The sequence below is a fragment of the Tyto alba genome, unplaced genomic scaffold, assembly GCF_018691265.1.
Source record: "Tyto alba isolate M040663 unplaced genomic scaffold, T.alba_DEE_v4.0 Super-Scaffold_8, whole genome shotgun sequence".
In the NCBI taxonomy this organism is placed as follows: Eukaryota; Metazoa; Chordata; class Aves; order Strigiformes; family Tytonidae; genus Tyto; species Tyto alba.
Window position 1 is genome coordinate 17,060,028 of NW_024881329.1, and position 18,945 is coordinate 17,078,972.

The following is an 18,945-nucleotide window of genomic DNA, read 5'->3' on the forward strand; positions in this document are numbered from 1 at the left end:
TAATTAGGTGCTGTTGTTCACTATTACCACATCCTGCACACAGGAAAGAGAAAGAAGAGTTACAGTTAAAGACTGATTGGTTTCTTTCAATTTACAATTGATCTGGTTTTCTTGAGGTTCTTCATGACAACTGCCTCTCTTTCATGTCAAAATATCATGAAAGCGATGCTTTTTTGAATGATCAACTTCTCGAAGTGGCTTCTGTAATTTGGTAACAAGTGCTTTGAAATTTTTTCTGGCTGAAACTGGAAGAAATCAGACTTAAAAATTCAGAAGAAATGAAATCGAGATTTGATTTAGCTGTTTTGGATGTGGAACCAAAAGTGACTGCCCATCTTTTTAATACTTTTGTCCCTTGTTCCAGCTGTAACTTGTGATAATTGGTCTCTGAACTGACTGATCTACTACAGTGCACAGTATTTGACCCTTAATGCCAGCATAAGATGGACAGTGGAAGGCTTGTGAATTTTCCAGTCTCTTCAGCTTTCTGTTTTTACAAGGAATCAAGTTCCTCTCCATTTTATTATTTTCTCCCCCTATTTTTTTTGTTTTTATTCATGCTTGCTGTAGTTTGGCGAACAGCTTTGCATTTCCTTCTCTTTTGTAGAATTTGTGGCCACGTACATTATCAGCTATATAATAGGCAAGAGCAAGAGAGCTTGTCCTTGACATATCCAGTGAAATTAAAAAAAAAAAAAAAAAAACAAACCAAAGCAAACCATTTCCTATTACTTTGTTCTGTTGGTAATTGCTGTAGGAGGTTGCCATAAGGAACAGTGTCTGTCTTCAGGTCAGGATGGTAAACTGCAGTGTCCTGTCGTACTAAAGAAAATATAGGTTTTGTTTCCTGCAGAGTGAGGTAGAGCGGATGCGACTTGTGACAGCTAACCTTGTGAGCAGGGTTAACTGCAGCAGGGTGTGCAAGGTTTGTGTCAAACGTGCATGAGTACAGCAGCCCAGAGAGAGCAGCAGGATGAAGAGTAGCCCACTGTGTTCGGAAGAGGCTTTGTAGTTTGTAGAACTATTTCCCAATTCAGAGGTTGGCAATTTAAAGCTTTTGGTCTGGTCTGGTTGTATAATATTATGTCACTGTGAATGGTGAGGAAGTGACAGTCACTGTCAGAGGATCAGTAATACCTTAAATACAAAATTTTATGAATTCCTTAGACATTTATTGTTGGATAATGTGAATTGTTCTATAGAAACTCTTTTTCCTTTCATTGTCTATAGAGAATAACTACCTAGTAGGTCTGATTTTTTTGACTAATGTATACAGTAGTTAAAACTTGGTCAGACATATTTCATTCTCGCCCTTTTTCCTACTCTGTGAAACATGGAGAACTGACATTTGGTCATGAGTAAAATGCTTTATTAATTACACATGGCAACACCTTGCTCTGTTGTTATAATTTTTGGTTTAGCATTGCAGAACTTCAGATGGTAGACATGGATAGGATTGCTTTGTGTTAGCTGCCCTAAAAACACAGATCAGAAAGATGGTCCCTGCTCTGAAGAGCTTCCAGCAGAGTATGAGAGATGATGAATGGATGCAGCCTGTCCAGCAGATGACTACAAGCTGTTGCAGAACTGGAGAATAATTTCTTTTAAGATGAATTTATGAAATTTCCACCTATTTTCTCTCTTCTGGGGATCTCATAGCTAGCTGTCTGTTGGTTTTAGATTTGGACATTTAAAGGCTTTATGAATCCAGGGATCATTTTACAGTCTGTATAACTCTGTTGCAAGGCTGATGACATCGCTTCAGAATGTCTGTCAGGTTGTTCATGAGGGATTTCTGCTGGTTGACTTTAATCTGAAAGTACTGTCCTACTTTTACAAGGCATTGGCTTGTGTGTCCTTGAGTGCAAGGTAGATGTTTAATCTGTTTTAGAATAAGTAATGCTCTCAGGGGACAGGAAGAAACTTTTTCCCCTATACATCATTAAATTACTTTTATCTTTGTGGAGGATTCTTTTGAATAAGGGTGTTAAAATAGAGGTATGTGAGGCATCTCATGGCCACTACTTTCCTTAAATCACACTTGAACCTTGGGGATTAGCTGAGAACCCTATTTCACCAAAAATTTTCATGATCAGTGAATTTTTCTGAACTGTAGATTTGTAATACACATCAAACCAACCAAACCAGATAATCTGAATGGCTGTTACTACTGGAAGTTAAGAATAACTAATACTGATATAAAATATTGCACATTATATACCGTTACTTTAGTATTCCTCAACTAATGTTATAAAAATAGTGACTTGTAGATGCTTTTGGTTTAAAGAAAAGGTTTACCATCTGTGACCTGACTCGGTTTGTTTTACTATGGACTAAAACACATCAGCTGATGTTTGACTAAATATTGCAAACACAAGCAGTTCGAAACTTGTGAGTTAGACCATTAGAAAGGATGAGACTGGCTTAGAAACAGCATGATTATATTGCAAATCAGTTAGTTTTCTGGGTTTGAACTTTTTTCAAGCTTTTAAACTTGTGAGGGATAGTTATTGTATGACAAAAGACTACCCTCAGGAGCTGTCAGAAAATACCAATAACCTTCAGCAAAGCTGTGGAAATTGATACCAGTTACAGTTCTGAGTGACTTCTGCCAAAGCAGGGTCCCTGCAGGGGGGACAGTGGGAAGTCACAAGAGTGTCTGCACGGGAAAGGGTCACAAAGTTGTTTCATAATTGCCAGCTCTGCAAACTCTGTCCAGCTTGAGGGATGGGAAAAGCAGCTGAATGTGACTGATTCTGCTTTCAGCTTAGCTGGAACATTGACAGACCTTAGGGACAACAGGAACACACCACATACACCAGGAAAGCACAAAGCAAAATAAGTTTACCTTAATGCTTGGATAATAATAGTAGTAAACTATGGTGGGTTAAAGCAAGAGGGAGTGGAGAGAGGAGATAGCAATCTTCTCTCCTGCCTGGTTTACACAAGAAGCACTTCCTTCTGTGCTTCCCTGTTTTCTTGGCTAGCGAACTCACGGCACTTTGTTTAAGTCTTCTTTAATCACTGCTAATGAGGAAATTGCTTTCTATTCTTCCACTGCTTACATTGCATTTACACTTGGGATAGAGAATCCAGCTAATATACCATAGTCTGTTGGCCATGTGGTGGTAAAGAAAAATTGGAACTTGTTGGGTTACGTTTCTTCCCTCTGTAGGTAGAAGAGGTGATCTGGGAAGTGCGTGACTGCATCAAAAAGTGTAGTCTTACAGCTGCTCTTTCTTGGTCCTAGAAACTGAGCAGCAGCAAACTCCAGACCCCTGGGCACTTTTCTGGGTGCCTGACAATGCAGACTGAGATGTCTACAACGCACAGTGTAACTTTCTGTGCTCTGTTTTGGAAGGACAATATTCTATTTAAACGCCAACCGTCCCAAGAAGAAAGCTCTGTTTGCCGTTTCTTGTATACGGTTGTCTCTTGGCTTCCCAGCAGCGCAGATAAAACTGGAGAGTCAGCTGTAGCCCACTTGCTGCTAGCGGGGTGCGGGAATGGGAGGGACAGTGACGGGTGGGAAGAAGCAGCCTCCTGTGTCCCAGGCACACTCATCCCCTCCTGGGCCAGTTTGGCTTGCTGGGGCTGTGCTATTGCAGAGCCAAGGCCATTCTGCTATTTCCTGCCCTGTATTACATCTAATAATGGCAACAATAGTACCAGCAATATTAGTATTAATCTGTCCATAATAATGAGAACTAAATAATTAAAATAATATAAATCAAAAAACCTGAGTACTTTTAATAAAGTATTGTGCTGGTTTCTGTTAATTGATGGAATGTTTGAAATTTTCAATTATTTTGAGGCTTCTACTAGGTGTTTAAAGAAAATTAGTACTTGAACAATAGGCCTTACAAAGTTTTTCTGCTAGCTTTAGAAATAATGAAGTTGCTACCTAGGCTGCCTTTCTCTTGACACGCAGCTGCCAGTCAGTAAGTGTTCGTGAAGGTCTCTTTCATATGCCTGTTGTTACAACTTGATATGTGTAACATAAACCAGGGAAAACAAGATTTTTATTACAGGTATCCATTTTGATAATGCAGACCAAATGACCGCATTTTTAAAGGGAGCAAAGAAACAAGCAAATAGATTTCATTTTCCTTTTTTTCTTCCATCCTTACAGATATCCAGGAGGTTAAACACAACTGCCATAAAACATGTAGAACTTCAGCAGTACAGACAATGGCAGTACAAATTATTGGAATGAATACAATGAAGGCCTTTGTCTCCATAGGAGAATGAAAAGATATTTCCAAATTTATTGAATACATTTTTTGCTGCAGAAAACTTTGATAAACTGCTGCCCAAATATATTGGCAGGTTTTTTTCCTGTGTTCTGAACTTCTGAACACATCTTTGAAATGCTGGTTCACTTCAGATAGGCCATTCAACACCCATCAAGTGAGAATGATTTTCAGAGGGATGAATCAGTGGCCATTGAGGGGAATGAGTGTTTATTTACATTAGAGTCATACTGATGATGCAGTTTTTTGTAAACTTGTATTGGCCTACAGGACCTTGTGTTAAATTCAGATACATTTTTAAGATAATTCTCTGCACAGTTTGGGGTTTGTTTTTTTTTTTTTTTTTGCACCACTTGTTTTTTTCAATCATCCTTATGGGTAAACGAGCTTAAGATTTCTTTAAGATTTCTCTATTTCGGTTCAGAGATGAGCAAAAAGATCTAGATGTTTGGATGAGTGTGTTGGCTCTAAATTTAAACACAAGCTTAACTTTAAGCAAGGTACCAGTCTCAGTGATATCAGTAGGGTTACTTGTGTGCCTGTATTAAAGCAGGGCTCAAATGCTGCAGTGAATCTGAACATTGGGCCCAATATCTTGCATATTAGAAAAGAAATAGGAATTTCCTGGCTGAGGTACTGCAAATTCAAGCTAAAATTCTGCCATATTTTTAAAATAACCCATAAAATTGCAGATTTTTTTAATCCATTATATATTTATTTTATTTTGCTGCCATGAAGTCTAAGGCTGAATTCCTAAAGAAATAAAATTCTGCTTCCATTGCCTGACACTGTTAATTTAGGCTGTGTTATCTGTGGGTGTTTTGGTGCTAGAAGTATGGCATCACTGTGGGTCTGCAGTGGCTCCCCTGTGCTGGATCAACTCTCTCTCTCTCTTTTTTTTTGGTTTTTTTTTTTTTTTTTTTCTTTTACAATGGGTGAGATGTGTTTAATTTATTGTAGGAAACTCTTAAAGATGCAAGATCCTTTTTAGAGGCTTCTACAATAGCCGTGAAGCACTTATTTAATCCCATTGAATGGAGGCTAGATTTACTAGCTGGGCTAGACATGATTTTTGTTCAGGAGTCATCTCGGAGTACATCGAAGTTTAAAGATCTTTGCAGAAAACCCAAGGAGAAACAAAAGGAGTAAATTTTAAAAGGAACTTTGTCAAGGAGTTTTAGATGTTAAACAGATAGAAAAACCATGGTGGCTTGACTGAAACGAGTGTTGGGTTAGCAGAATCGTTACTGATCCGGTGAGACATGCTAATGAGGCACTTTAAATGCAAGTTTGATGGAAAAAGGGGCAATTTCATACCAAAGTGCAGCAAGGTTACTGAATCAAAGAAGGTACACTTCAGTTCTGCAAAAGGGGACAATGCTCCATTGTCAGATCCTTTTTCTTTTGACTTTAAACATGTTTTAACTACACTATTTACTAAATTGTACAATGTGGCTTGCCCACTGATTGAGAATTTATGACCAGAAACAAACCTGTTAGGGGAAAAAAGAAAAACTGAGTGTGATCCATACTGTAGCTGCATAAAATAGTTTGAATGAACTTAACCTGAGCACGGTGGGGGGTGCACAATATGGTTTTCAAGCCCAGGGGCCTAGGATCTGAGTTCAAATAGAATTTCGTCTTTCAATAACAATTTAAAAAAAAAAAAAAAAAAAAAAAAGGAGAGTGTTTGGAGACATCTGTGGCCTCTCAACCCGCATTAATATAGATGTCTCAGTTTTGTCTTTAAAAGCCTACTTCAGAATCATGCCTTGTCAACCCATGCAGCATGTGAAATTCCTCAGATTGCATCATGCCTGAAAATCACAAACATCTTGTTTTACTTTCAGTCATTACAGCTCTTTTGGTAAAAATAAAGACTAACAACATCAATACTTGCTCTGGCTGCCACAAGAAATCGTCACACAAATCTTTCACTTCCATGAAGGAGAATTCAGGCTCCTTTATGAGATTTATGGACCAGCTTTTGGGCATGATTACTACACACAAACTCAGTGAAATAGCCTAATTTTTGCAATGCTATTTGTTAAAAGAATTAACAAAATGCTGTTGCAGTGAAGAACAGACTTTTTCTTCATCTAGTTTAGTAGAATTGAACTGGATGGATTACAAAACATGTTACTCTGTCTTGGTGTAACAGAGGCCCAGTTTTAACACTTTTAAGAAATTTCAGTTATGGGCTGCTTGCTTATTTTTTTTCAAAACTGGAACCTGCCTGTGGCAAGACATTTCTTATTTCACATCTGGTGAAAGGTTGCTCAGCTTGGTTCTGAATTTAACCTCCAACTTCCGTGGGTTCCCACGGGCACTCCCAGTCAGTCAGAAACCACAGAACCATCAAAAAAGCAAAAAGGTCTCTGGAATGGAGAATCTTAAAAGTTCCTTTCTCAGACCTCAAAATGGAATTTATATGAGATTTCAAAAATTTCTTTAATTGTTTTCTCCCCCTTTCTCTATGCTTTATTGATAAACTTTTAGTTCATATCTTGGTGTAAAAAAGACTATCCCAATATAAAGGTTCTTTTTGTACATCTCAGAATGAAAAATACATGTTATTTCACTGAGGAATCTTATATTGGACAGCCTTCCTGCAAGATTTTGGTACAGCACCTATATTAAGTGGGAAAGTTTTATTTGTCAATTGCAATGAAAAAGGTCCATAATAAAAGTTATTAGATTCAGTGTCAGCTGGCAAAGATCAACTGTAGATCTACCAACTTCTACGATGCTGCTAATTTGGCTCTTGTTTTGATCCTGCCTAGCAAACTTGAGTTGGATTTTCACAGTGGGTTTATACTTGGCATTGGTAATTATGTATCCTTAATACGTATTTCAAAATTGCATCTAGATGCATGTAAATTTGTTCAGTAAGAGTTTATCATTGTGCAATTTTTGCACTATTTAAGTACATTACGGGCTATGTATAATATATGAGTAGAAGGAAAATTTTCAGGTGTTATGTATATACTTTTTTATCATGGAGTATACAAAAGTCTAGGTAATAATAATAAAAATTGAAAACTAGGTGGCAGTAATACCCAGCCATACAGCCCTCCTATGAGCAATGCTGGGATGACTCATAGTTTTCTGAGGAATTCTGAGGGTGCTGCAGTCCCATCCTGAGTGGCTCAGCTATTAACAAACAGAAAAAGTGCAGGACCAAGTGTTCAGATGGGTTCATTCACTTCAAAACACAGAGTTAGTTACAGCCTATCCTTTTCTAAAAATGAATAACAACTTAAGTGGATATCACAGGAGAACTAATTAATGTAACTAAGCTTGTTCTAATATACGTTAAAAGTTATTTCCTTCCTACTTGCACTGAGTGACAGAAGAGGAGGAGCTGTGATTACTTCTGAAACTCTAGTTTCTTGTGGTTGTGGCCACGGGCCAGCGAGTGTGCTGAAGTCCATAGCTGATTGCTATTCACATCTCTGGTTATATATGGTCACTGGGATGGGTATTCGACTCATGCCAGAGTGAGCTAAAAGTAACATGACTAAAATCAGTGGAATCACTCTGTAGAAGAACTATTACTGGTGCTAATCTCACGAGTTCATGATGAACATCCTCATTTATTTAGAGGCGTGGGCTGAAGCTACAGTCCTATAAGAATTAGAAAACTGTAAGATTTATTGGCTGACTTCATTGTTTAAATGCAATATGCTCTCCTTAGGTTCATACGATTTAGTTGCATATGCAAAGAAGAATGCAATGTCCATTTCTGGATAGCTGAACTACTTGCGTGGCAAGACTGTACAGAAAAGTTTGGGGAGTCCTGCTTCTTGGAAGTGGTTCTCTGTCTGGCAGTCATGGAAATAGATAGTATTTTCTTTTCCCATAAATTGTTTTCTTTGTAACTGGGTCACCTAGATATTCTCAGAACTGTCTGAGCTGCCACAAACCCATCTTACTTCAGCAGGTATTGCAGAGTTTGTTCTGTATTTGTTTTGAATTTATGTAGCTCTGTTGATGAAAAAGATCTCTTGATATCTTCTCCTTTTCCAACAAATAGTTCTGTATTTTGCATGATCTTACTGTACAGTCTTAAACTCAGAATAAGTCAGTGGCATTCCTGCCCATAATGTAATTGAAGTTGATGTGTTTCCTCTTGTTCTTCAATGAAAAATAGTGAATATAATATCTCCTGCTGTGCCCTTTTTTTGGTCTAACTAGGGTATAAAAATGAGCTCGACATCAACACTTGCTTTATTTGGGGAGGGGGATATTTCACAAGCCCGTTTCTATTATTGTTTCTGCCCTTCTGAGACACATCCAAGTAGAATATGAGGTCACAACTATCAGTTATTTAAAAAAAGAGTCTCTTTCTCAAGTTATGCAGAGTATTCACAAAATACCTTTGCCCAAACCCAGCAATAATAGGAAGGCATTTCATCTTTCCTGAAAGTCTGTGGGTACCAGTCACTGGTTGACTTGCTAACTAATAGATAACGATTAATAGAGAAGTTTTTCCTTAAAACTAATAGTTAAACAACTCTTGTTTTCCAAAGCCTCTGTTTTCATTCTTTCTGACCTATTCTTTATTTGCATAATAGTGAAGCCTATCAAGCCAGTTTTTCTAGTGCTTTATGAAAAGTGTGATAGGATTATTTTATTTGTATATTTTTTGCATATGTTCAGGTGTTCGTTATATTAGGAAACAAATGTTAAGTCTTTTGTACCTGAGCCAAAATGACTGTAACCCTTCCCAAAGTTGATCTCCTGCAGGGATGGGAGGAGGTTTGACCTACTCCTAAGGACACGGGGAACAGGCTATGCTTTGGGGTAACTTCCTAATTCTGGGGGTCATGTAAGTAAGCACAGCTGGGGCCCAGCATAAATTTCTGCCTGTCTGGAAAATTGGCTTTCTTACGTGATTATCCTCACTCTGATAGGTGCGTAGCCAACTATATGCATCTCACCTCTGCAGCTGGGAGCTTGCTTATAAAGCACCAAAACCATATCTGTGATTTTTTTTTGTCTGCATATATTTCATAGGCTTAGAGTGCTCTAGATGATAGACTACAGGCTTGCTCTTCCTATCCTGGAGGCTTAGAGGAAAAGCTTCTCTGTGCCGCTGGTAGCACAGGGTCAAACCTAATGCATACATTGGTGGACTTTTGCCCCAGCAAGATTGCTGTCTTCTTTTGATGAACAGAGCTAAGGGCCCATTGGATATCTTCCAATGTTTTAAACTTTTAGAAAAATAAATATTTCTATAGAATTATATTGTTGAGAGTTCCTGTTGCTTATAAGAATGCAATTGAAAAGAAACAAACCAAACTGTGATAGATATAGTTATCAGCAATAGAAAAGAGATCTTAGCAATTACTTTTATAATATCAGAGGTCTACTGAGGGTAATTAACATGTATTGCCTTAGGATCGTAGCACATTTTACACTTTACAATCACATCATAAATAGGAGGATATCTATGATCTCTTTCATGTCTTTGACTCTGCTTTTGCTTTTCCTTAAGAGTGTTAACCAGATGACACTTCTGTCCCTTAATTTGTTCTAACAGACTTTTGAATGACATAGCTCCTGTTAATGGAAACCTTGTCTAAGGAAGGAAAAAATGAGCAAATGTAATCTCTGGGTGAGTTTCCTGGATTGTGTTCTCTTCCACACTCCCTGCAATTATACCTTGCAGAAATCAATGTTATATTTTCCTGAAGAGGGGGCTTGCCGAATGTTGCATAGCAGAAGGCAACTGAAGTCAATTCTTTATCCTTTCTGGGAAAGGCAGTTGTATCTTTAATATTTGCAGGAAACCAGAAATAAATCATTAACTTCAGACACTTGTAAGTGAAAATACTCTTTGGATCTATACCTGCTGAGGGACAAGAATCAGTGTAAGTATGTAGGAAGGAAGATATTTTTTCTGTGCACCATTTTCCCAGTTACCCTGCATAAATTAGTAAAGAAAGGTGTCTCTGTTTCAGGTAGTTGTACATGACTGAAGAAAATGAATATATTTGCCTTGAAATGTGGCATATAACTTCACTTTTTGAATCTTCTCATGAGTTCACAAAAAGAACTTTTATGTCTGGAAGTCAAATAATATTTTGCCTTTTATCTCAGTAGAATCAGGATTGAACCCCAGCATTACATTTCCATAGCAGTCACTTGTGCATTACATCAGAAAGAGAAGTGGAAGTTTTCTAGCAAAAGAAATATTTGTTTCTAAACTACTCTGCTTTTGGCCTTGGTTCTGTGAACATGTGGCTATTTTTCATGTGCACACAAATCTTTTAGGGCCCAGGACAGTAGCCCTTAAAGTCCTTTTTAATATGATGTAATACTGTAATAACAAACCGGTCAATGCTGTGAACAGTATAGACTAATTGCAATGAATGCCTTAAATATTCCAAGCAGGGAGGTGGCAGTTCCTATTTCTGTTTATGAAAACATGAATCGACAAACTTTTAAACCCTTCCACACATGCAGAAAATAAGCATATATTTACCACTGTAAACCTACATGTAGGTATGGCTTTAAGAGATTAGCATTTACAGAATTGAAAGTCTTAATCTAAATGTATACTAATTTTACCACTGTCTTTATGGAGGTTTTTATCTATAGAACTTTTCATTAAGCTGTTCATCTAAAGCAGTATACTAGTAACGATGGAGATATGTGCTTTTATACAATGGTATAAGTCTTTCATCATAAATGATCCAGAAGACTTGTATACATAACCTTTACACAATAAAATGTCAGAAGACATGGGGAACACCACTGAAGGCAGCCTTACAGAGCTATTTCACAATAGAAAATCTGGCCAGGATCCTTAGGTTAACCTCCCCATCTCCTGTGCAAACCATGAAAGCGTCAGGTCTTGGTGATGATGTGTGGACAGGACATAGGATTGTTCAGTCTGAAAGGGCCTCAGTCCTCGTGAGTAATAAAAGAGCAGTGGTAGTGAAGGCTGAACAACGTCTCTGGTATACAGTCTTTTTGTGTTCACCAAACAACTGCTGTCATCAACCTTTTTTCTTTTTGAAGTGCTAAAGACAGGCACAGCATTAATGCAGTTCAAGTTATATGGATCCAAATAAACCCTGTGTAACTTATTTTCCCTTTTAACTAGATTTATTTATACGTGGCTAAAGTATCTTTATACCACTATAACCATGGTATAAATACTCTGTACTGAGATACACTGTATTATGCCTATCTCTTTAACTTTATTAGCATTCTTCAGTATATAAACACTACAATCTGATCCTGAAAAACTTTCTCACTCCCCTTGGAATCTGGATTTTCAGGCTAAAGGATTGCCTTAAAAAAAAGAAGCTACAGTTAATAGCAATGAAGTTTTCCTTAGGCAATTCATGTAGGAAATATATTTATTTTTTCTTTTTTTTTTTACATTCAGAACTTTTATAATTTTTTTTTCTTACACTTAAATAACAATTATCAGTCTCATTTAGCTTGTATATTCCAGCTGAAAGGCTGACCCTTGCCAGAGGTTTAATGGATTCAAAAGGCTCTAAAGCCTCTTTTATTATGATATCTCAATATATCATATCTTTTATGAAGTTTTCCAACAGAAACATTATGTCAAAACTATAGAAAGTCTTTACTGGTTTCTTGAATAGTGTGGACAATAAAGTGTGTTACAGCTTTATTCTGTATTTCCCAGTGAACTTGATAACAGTTTTAACCTCTTGCTTTTGTCTGTAGAAAAGTATACAGAGATCTGCCTTTTATTGATTTAGTTTTAAGCTACCGTAGTTACACAAATATCTGTTGAGTTCACTCATGTCAAATTTGTAATCTTGTACCTCTTCTATTATGATACCTGAATTCCACCTCTGGGGACTGATGGGTGAATTGGGAGACTGTCTCCTGTACAGAGCAGGAACAACATGGAGAACAGCAGCATAAACTTCATTATTCAGCCTCACCAAAGTGCTTCAGTTCTGGACTAGATTAATCACCCTTAAAAATAAGAGGACATAACCCAACCTAGTTATTTACAGATGACTCACAGGTCCCTGCACATCAACCTCCCACCAAATCCAGCAAGAGGACAGTTTGCCGCCTCTCTCAGGATTCCAATGGGACAAGAACAAAGCAAAAGCAACAACAATTGATGATGGAAAAGACAATGGAAAGGTAAGGGGAAAACTGTGAGCAGTAAGAAAAGAAGTTACTTCTGCATATGTTTGCTTGCTTGCTTTAACCTTATGTCCAAACCAAACCATTTTAGCATTTTCAGTTGTTTTTGTAGAGACTTATTTCTTCTCTGACCTGACCAGAGGTGACAAGTACCAACACTGTCATATAAAAACAGTGGCCTGAGATTTCCATTTTGATCTTTTTTTTGATGGTTGACAGTTTGGTTGCTGATGCAAAGCTGGTGAAGCATTTGTTCATGGTCTGCTTTGCTGTTGTCCTCCACTTTATGTCTGGCTTTCAAGGAAAATACAAGCTCTCATTCTTCACTGATAGTGCTCTACGCCCACTTTAACTGCTTGCCTCGCATTTTCCTGATAGACAACATATGGGTGTATATGAATGACTGATCCTAGCTTTCTTTGCTGTGTTGCCTTATTTCTAAGACTGTCTAAAAGCTTTACAGATTATAATGAAGTATAGGCCTTAATGTCACCAGGGCATGTGAGAGGCATTGGTCTAGTTTTATAGATGATGATCTCTTGGAGAAAATTCTGATAGAATTTGAGTAGATTAGTAATGTTTTTTCAGGTTTCTGTTAAAAAAAAAAAAAAAAAAAAAAAAAAAGATAAAGGTATCTTTCTAGTAAGATGTTCCAAAATTGGTTTAAGAAACACAGGCAAAAAAAATGTTTAAAGACATAGAGTTGTTATGAATATTCTTGAAACTGATAAGGACAGAATCCAAATCTCCCTTCTTTTCTCATTTCTTGCATTAGGAAGAAATTGCTCTCTCCCCCATAATCCAAACACATTCAGATCACCGGTCCCATGCACTCCTGGCATTTTGGTGCTGTATGTTTTCATGCGGTGTGATATGGCTCATTGGAACCAATTCTGTGAGTGTTTGTCAAACCAGTCTACCTCCATGAATATCTTCCTAGAGGCGGATGATTTTGGAAAAGGGCTCTGCCATTGGAGTGTGCTGCCCTGCGGCCGTGAGCGCGTTTGTCAGCAGTGCCTCTTCCATACCTGCAGCCACGAGACCCTGGCCCACGGTGGCAGGAGTGTGCAGCCTCCACATCACCACAACCTGCCCGGAACTTTTATTCCGGGTCACCCTTGCTGCGTTGGGGCAGGAGCAGAGGGCAGAGCAGGGATCTGGAAGAACAGGTCTCTGCCAGAGCTAACATGGAAGCAAATCCCTCTCCTGCCTGCACGCTTCTCACCGCTGTTCCTAGAGGTGGAAAGGCAGCCTCTTCGGATTTATGTGCGCCTCATTGCCTTGGAGTGCGAGATGGGTGGGGGTGAAAGTAGCCACAGAGCAAAGGTATTGCAATGATTGTGTTCTGCAGAGTATTTCCCCTTAGATGTCAATTTTCAAATGGAAAATATTCCATGTGCCACCACAAAACAGAGATACTGCGGAGTTACAGAACATTGCTCTTGAAAGCTGTCATGAAATAAATATATATATGAGGTTATAAAAATGGGTTTTGTATAAACTGCCCTCTTTTAGCAAACATCTCACTTCCTATAATTGTGTGCGCTTTTGTTTGAACTTATCAAATATGTGATTGTTCTCCTTCTCCTTCAGGGAGATAAGAAATCCACCCTCCGGATATGCAGAATGATGTTGTTGTAATCATTCTTCAAAGGGAGATCCACAGTAAACAAATGTTGTTAGCCTGTTGCCTCTGCAGCTTCTTTCAGTGGGCTGCAGAACTTCCAGAAAAAGGCTGGGAATAAGAGAGGAGGAGAAATTTAGCTCAAGAACAAGTAGATAGTTTTCCTTTCTTCAAACCCAGGAAAGTCCAAAATTAAGAGGTCTGAGTAAGCACAACTCAAAACTGTTTTTATATGTTTTTTTCTAAGCAGTAAGTGTTTTGCCTTGGACTAGGTAGACTCTTTTAAGTTTGCCAGCATTGCTATAAACCAACAAGACTGGGAAACGAAATTATGCCTTAAGGAAAAGCACTTGGACCAGGTAGCACAATATAACAGCAACAGGGTTTCAGTGCATGAGGTATATAAGAATTTTATTGTTGTAGTTACACCTGCCAAAATCACCTCCCCTCACTGAAGCTGCTATGATGGCCAAACTTGTAAATGCAGAGTAGAATTTATAGCTGTATGTTGTGGGGTTTTTTTCTGCAAAGATGAATTTTCTAGAAGTGATCAGATCAGCCCGATGGAACCAAACTCCAGCACGCTTCAGCAGCACGAGCCTGCAAGGTTTCCCAGCCCACCCCGTGTTTCCCCTTTGTCATGGGGCGACGCCTCTGAATGACACAGGTGACTCTCGCTGCTCTTCCACTCTAGGCCTTCTGTCCCTGCACTCCTAACAAAGCCAGCCAGTGTTCACCTAGGTGTGGTCACTTCTTGGATGCGGGAGTGGAAGAGGGCAGGGCTAGGGCTGCTACCTTCCTCTGCTGAGGGCTGGAGTCCTCCGGAGGGCTGATGCCGATGGTTGTAAGCGGAAGGTCTAACATGATGCACAGGCTTGGGAGGTACCCACGCGCTCTCACATCAGCATGGAGCAGGTGCAAATTTCCTCCCAGCACAGAGGCGGCTGGCCCATTTCTGTGTTCTGCATGCAGCCAGATTTCTGCTCACAGCTGCTTATTACTTAAGGAAATGAAAGAGCAAAGTCCAAAAACCATGGATGGTGCAAACCCTTGTTTGTTAATAATAGAGCCTCCCTCTAGAATAGATGGAAATCTGCTCTTTGATTCTGTAACCACCACCTTTGATTTGTATGAGCTGGAGAGGTATCTCTTAGGTCTTGTAAACTGTTAACAGAATGAAATCCCAGGTTTACAGATTAGAGGTTTGATATGATTCATTGTCACAGAGTTTGAATTCCTACCCAAATCTGATCTGATCTGAATTCTGAAACTTATGAGATTTGCTGATCCCTAACACCAGCCTTAATTCATGAGAGAGCTCTTTAAGGCCACACTGAAGTCAGTGGACTTAGGTGTTGCTTAGATGATGGACAGTTAAAACCAGAAGGTGATTCAGATGTTACAGGACTCTCTGCATAACTACTGTGGGAAGACTCATCTTTACTTTTTTTTTTTCCGTCCCAATTTTTTGAGCTCTTTCTGACAACAGTAGCTGACGAAAGGATTGTACAGTAAATCAGTGAGAGGTAAACATTCAGTACTATTTTCAACACCTAACAGACTTCAATCTTGGTTAGAAAAGTGCTTGTCTAATTGTATTGCTATTCATGAAATGTATTCATGTGTTTTTATTCTGGATGTACTTAATCTTAGCATGTTTAAAGCCACCACTAGTTTAAATGTCTTTCTGAACTTGGGCCTCAGCTTTTGCACCATCTGGTTGCCTCCAGTTGTGTTGTGTACATTTTAACCAGAACTGAAACAAGCAACTGCTTCCTGAAGTGTTTGTGCTCTATTTGAAGCAAAGGGGTGGGAGTGACGTGTAAAGATTCACTTTTGCAAAAGGGCAGGGAAGTGTGGACGCGCAGTCATACAACTTCGACTAGCTAGAGCTAGTACACACGGCAGCACCTGAGAACTGCTACAATAGGGTGAGAGCTTTCTATGCTCTCGTGACGGCTTTACTGAGAAGATAAATTATGAAATATTGTCTTTGAGAAAGAGTTTGTGTCTTCCTTGTTATCTAGTCTTTCTCCTGGGAAGTGTTAGTAACACTGACTATATTTACATTTGAAATAAGATATAACCTAACAAAGAGTTTAAGCAAAACTACATGTATCCTTTGAGTTAATCATATACATGTGTACTTTGCAGAGTAATTATTTTGCACTTTAATTTTATTATTTATGCTGTACTCTTGGTTAGAAATCTTACCTATGACTAAAACCTGTCAGCTAATATTAAAGGTCTCGTATTCTGAGTGACTGTCTTTGACCCTGCACTCAGATCAAACTAACCCATTCAAAAATGTAAATCCAAGTTGATTTTTCTTGCTTTGAAAACAAAGGCTTGATTGTCAGAATTGTCTATTATGTAAGCATTTTTGCAGAATGTACATGGATTCATGTCCCTCAGCATAGTGCATCCTTTGTTTGATTTGCTTTCAACGTTTTTGATGTAGGTGATTTTTTTCTTTTCTGTGCTAAGAAAGGTAGTTTCATTTTTCATCACTTCTTTTCCAAAGAATAAAATGTTTGTCTTTCCAAAGTTTTCACTGAATGATAATCTGTAGCATATTAACTATTAATTTGTAGGAAGGATACTTGGTGACTACAATAGTGAAATACAAGCCTTGTCTCAGTGGAATCTGGATTTCCTGTCTTTACGTTGGTTTGGTTACCTAAAGATCAACAGGGAGGAATTTAGTAAACACTTTCACAAATTGATCAACATGCAAGCACCCTCATCAAATTAGCTTTCAAAGTGTCTAGCCCATCCAAATCCTGCCCTATTCGGTGGGAGATGTAGGGTCTCACCAATTTAAAGAGCAAGCTATTGCCTTTTAAATGCTTGAAGATACATCAGGAAGGCTAAATTGAAACACCAAGACTGGAAATGGTGGATTTTAATTCCTCTGAGACAAACTTTAGAGTCATTGTCCCTGATAAAATGAGGCTGTGGAAATTATGGCTGATATTATGACACAAGCGTATGGATATTAGAATCTATCTCTTTTTTGAACAGTGAAGTTTTATAATGTTTGATAGCTTGCTGAAGTGTGTGGCAGCTCAACATTGATGATCTAGTTACAGTACTAGGCTAGATCTGCTGTAGCCATATTACCGCGTGTATTGGTTACATGCCAAAATGTTCTGTGAATTCTACCATCTTCACAGTCGTTTAACTAAGTGAAAGTATTTATGAATACCTTTGAGAAATAGGATTTAATTTATATAAGACTTAACTAAGAGCTACAACAGGAAAGATGGACAGCACATTGTTAAGCGCAGAAACCACAAAACCTTCTGTTCTATTTGCTGACCCAAACCACAGGAATTCTTTCATTACTTACTTTCTATTCATGCAGGTACCATATCAGAATGGGTGAGCTGTGTCCTGCTAAGCAAATTAACCTGCAGAGAAACAAAACAAAATGCGAGTTAAAACGTTTCTGATTTTTGCCTATGAAAATGAGCTTTAAACCCAAGGTTGTGATCTATGTAAATGAAATGTAACCCCTCAGTATCAGATGATAATTCCATTTGGGCCACTTAAGGACAAAAACAAGGGTAAAAAACGTGCTAAGGGTCCATGCTGCAACATCAGATTAAGGCACATATTGTGTGAAAAATAAAGAAATAATAATAATTTTGCAAGCTTCTCTGTCCTCCATCTGTTACTGGAAATTAGAAGAAACAAAGATTCTAGTGCAATAATTTCTCTTTTTCCTTTCACAGTGCTAGCTTGGAGCTGCCTTTTGCCACTCAAGTTTATTGCTTTCTTGGACTTTAAATTGGTTTCTTCTGAGTGAACCAAAGATTGCATTGACCTAAATGTCACTTGAATTAATGTATTCTTGTTTTAGTCTTTATTTTTCTCTTGGAGCCACTTCTAGTTTAAATTACCTTGTATTTCAGGGCTTGAAGACAGGGTCACAGTCATGCAAAGAATTAGAAGTATGGGACGTTTCAAGTTTGCTTGCAGTATTTTAAGAGAAACAATTTTGAACACAGTTATTCCTGAGCTTATGTAATAAAATAACTATACCAGTACTAATAGCTATTATTATTACATAAAACCACTTGCTGATGTATTCTTCAGCAAAAGTGAAGGGGAGTGACTCGCCAAGCCATATAAAGAACAGCATGTAAATCATAGCTGGAGCTGGAGAAGTCTTTGGCCACAAGTAATTCTGCTGCCGATTTTCATCTTATTTTTCTGATGAACGTTCCTTTCCCTTTGCAGAGACCACAGCTGTCCCGAGCCTAATTGCGTGGCCACATAACCTCTACACATAATACTTGGTCTGTCAGCTGCTTGTGAGTGAAATATTGCAACAACTCAGTGTACAGTTTTGCTGGTTAGAGTCATGGCTCTCATGGCATGGTTCTGAACTGTCAATAGAAAAGCAAAATATTAGTGTCTAGTATGCAGAAATATTCTTCAGGGAGAACAAGCACCATTATTAAAGCTCCCTTTCTATGAGAATAACCAAGCTATTGCATTCTGCTGGTTATGTGGTCATTGCAATTTTCCTGGAAAACAAGGGCTAGAGGCACTTGTCTAGCATAGGCAGATCTTTCCTAAGTAGGCTCTGGTATTTTGTAGCATTCTTTTAATCCTGGTAGTAATCTGTGTGCTCTTTGCTTTTTCAAAGTATGTTGCTACTTCTTGCCTTATTCTTGTAGCAGAGCAGTATCAAAGTTTTCTGACATTACAGGGAAATCTTTGTCTGAGAAAGGAATAGTAGAAAGTAAGGCCAGACTTTTCAAGATTGACCAACTTCATCAGACCACAGGAAAACCTTGAAATCTTGGGATTTTGGTAGTGGTGAATAAAGTCCTCTTCCATGATGTTCAGCAGCAGAAGCAGCAAGGTGTGAACTTCAAAACGACAAAACAAAGCGGGGAAAAAGTCTGA